Genomic DNA, 3279 nt, shown 5'->3' with positions numbered 1-3279 from the left:
AAAAAAGCAAAATTTGTAAGTGCTGGTGAGGCTGTGGGGAAAAGGGAAATCTACACTGTTGGTGGGAATATAAATTGGTCCAGCCACTGTAGAGAACAATATGGAGGCTTCTTAAAGATCTATAAATAGAACTACCATATGGTCCAGCAATCCCTGTCCTGGGTATCTACCTGAAGGATAGGAGAACAATCAGTCAGTAAAGTGCTTGCACATCTACATTTATTACAGTATTATTCCCAGTTGCTAACTATGGAACCTACCCAAATGTCCATGAACAGGTGAATGGGTTGGAAAAGCATGGCATGTATACTCTATGGAATACTACTCAGCAACAAGAAGACCCTGACAGTTAATGGAAAGTGGATTGATATGGAAGATTTACTACTGAGGAAGCAAGCCAGCCTATGAAAGAGAGACATTGTATGTCTCCACTTAATATATACTGACTGTCCACACTTTATTGCAGAAACTAAAAGATTAGAGGAGGTGGGGACATGGAAAATGGTTATGAATACTGAAGACAATGTGAGAAGAGGGTGGGAGAAGGGAGAAAGTGTGAGGAAATGAATCAAGAAGAAAAATAGAGGCAATATACTTATGGAACACAGAAATGGATGATTATCTGTTGATTATAATGTGTATAATGTCTTCAACTGGACTAGTGTGAAATGTACTCATGTTGGGTAAATTCCCTTTACAAGCTAAATAAATTAAAATTAAAAATAAAAGATACAGAATTAGAGAGTTATATAGCCACAGTTATTGTTATTCCCATTTTGCAAAGTAGGGTAAAAATATAATCCATTCCAAAAAGCATTTTAAAATTCTGGCAATGTCTAGCCCTGTGGCCTAAGGGTTGGGATTCCAGATCCCACATTGCTGACCACAGTGCTTGCAGCTTGAAAAACATACCAGGAGTACTTGCATGTGTCCCCCAAATTTCCACAGAATGGAAAAATGGACATAGCGTAAAACTGGACTAGTGTAAAGTGCATTCATATTGAGTAAATTCATCATACAAGCTGTAGTGATGATAGTGATTGAATGTAAAATAATAAAAAATAAAAAAAGCAAAAACAAAACCCTAACGCACAGACAATAATCCTAAATATATACAAGTGGTATTACATCAGATTAAGAAGTTTCTGTACAGCAAAAGACATAGTAATTAGCATGAATCAACAACCCTCAGAATGGGAGAGTATTTTTCTAAAGTATGCCTCAAATAAGGAACTGATAACCAGAATACACAGGGAACTCTAGTGGTTTACTTGAAAAAGAAAATCAACCCAATTAAAAGATGGGAAAATGAGCTGAACAAACAACTGTCTAAGGAAGATATATGAACAGCCAAAAGATATGAAAAAATGCTCAATATTCCTCATCCTAAGGGAGATGCAAATCAAAAGCACAATGAGATACCACTTAACCCCGGTCAGAATGGCTAAGATTAAAAAAATAAAAAAAAAACATTGAGCATTGGCAAGGCTGTGGAACTCTCCTTCACTGTTGGTGGGAAATCAAATGAGTACAGCCTATGTGGAGAACAATATGGAGGTTCCTCAATACAAATGGATTGACAATATGACCCAGCAATTCCACTCCTGGGTATCTACCCAAAGATAGGAAAATGCTCATTCAGAAAAGTGCTTGCACATCTATGTTTACTGTAGCATTATTCATAATAGCTAAGATATGGAACCAATCCAAATGCCCAGGAACAGATGAACAGATTGAAAAAGTGGCAAATATATTCGATGGAATACTACTTAGCCATAAAAAAACCCTGAATTTGGAAGAAAGAGGACAAAAAATGGAAGATTTACTGCTGAGAGAAGCAAGCCAAGCTATGAAGGAGAGACATTGTATGTCTCCACTTAATATATACCAACTGTCCACACTCTAGCAGAAACTGAAAGATTAGAGGCTACAGAAGCATGGAAAATGGTTACAGATACTGGAGACAGTGTGGAAAGAGGGTAGGAGATGAGGGAGATTTAAAGGTAAGTAATCAAGAGAAAAATAAAGAGGAAAGACATTTAAGGGACACAGAAATGGAGAATTGTCTGTTGATAATGTGTATGCTATTTTCAGCTGGACTGGTATGAAGTATATTCATGTTAGGTAAATTCATTTTACAAGCTGTAGTGATGTACAGTGATTCAATGTATACAATAAACTAAAATTAAAAAATAAAAAAATATCTGGGACCAGCAGTTAGCATAATGGCTATGCCACTGGACTCCCATGTAGTCAACCAGACCCGCGGCTTAAACTCACGCCATCCCCCCTGGGGGGTGATTTCTCACTTTCTGTCTCTCTGTCTCTCTCTGTCTTTCTGGCGAGTGTACGTGCCCTATAGCAAAGACCTCTCAAAAATAAATAAATAAATAATAAATATCTATCCAAGTATTTGCTTGTATGATTTATTTTTTATTGAAGAGCAGTATTCCAACTGCATGAAAGTGCTACAATTTATCTAGCTGTTCATCCATTAAAGAACATATGGGCGGGCCTTCTGGGAGAGGTGCGTAGGGGAGGAAGGTCGGGGCCAGAAGGACTCTTGCACTTCACTGCTCAAGAAATGTCTTCACTTTCGGAATATGCCTTGCGCATGAGTCTTCTGAGTGCCCGGCTATTTGGGGAAGTCGCCAGGCCTACTGATTCCAAATCCATGAAGGTGGTGAAACTGTTCAGCGAACAACCTTTGGCCAAGAGGAAGGAGACTTACGATTGGTATCCAGATCACAATACCTATTTTGCACTCATGGGGACACTTCATTTTCTCGGCCTCTACAGAGATGAGCATCAAGATTTTAAGGGTGAGCAAATGCATTTAAAGAAGCTTCGTGGAAAGGGGAAACCACGGAAAGGAGAAGGGAAAAGAGCAACGAAAAAGAAATAGTGTTGGCCCATCAAGAGAGGACATTTGCTCGGTGACTGAGAAGAAAGTGCATTTATGGTTCTTCACATGTTGGAGGAATGGCCTCTTCCTAAATGAAGGCTGTTTGGAGGAACATAGTCATCTACGTGTTGAAGTCTCATCCAGTTAAATTATAACTGGTTTCTTGAAAACATTCTAATTTTGCAAAATTATTTTGGCCTTGGATCTATTATCTGAGATTTACCTAATTCTCTAGTGAAATTAATACATTATTGTTTAATGACTTGTTTGGAGTGGGGACCGGATATTGGGGGAGTGGAGGAGAACCCTCATTAAATGACTGTCCGGTAAAAAAACAAACAAACAAAAAACATATGGGTAGTTTTCTGTTTGAA

At 38.2% G+C, this 3279-nt stretch overlaps 1 pseudogene; it reads left to right on the top strand.

The window, feature by feature from the left end:
- The first annotated feature begins 2548 nt into the window (after positions 1–2548).
- On the top strand, positions 2549–2905 carry LOC102502081 (28S ribosomal protein S33, mitochondrial pseudogene; annotated as a pseudogene).
- Positions 2906–3279: the final 374 nt, after the last annotated feature.

The sequence above is a fragment of the Tupaia chinensis genome, unplaced genomic scaffold (assembly GCF_000334495.1).
Source record: "Tupaia chinensis unplaced genomic scaffold, TupChi_1.0 Scaffold143942_1, whole genome shotgun sequence".
NCBI lineage: Eukaryota > Metazoa > Chordata > Mammalia > Scandentia > Tupaiidae > Tupaia > Tupaia belangeri.
The sequence above is the reverse complement of the archived record's forward strand: the minus strand, read 5'-3'. Positions and strand labels throughout refer to the sequence as shown.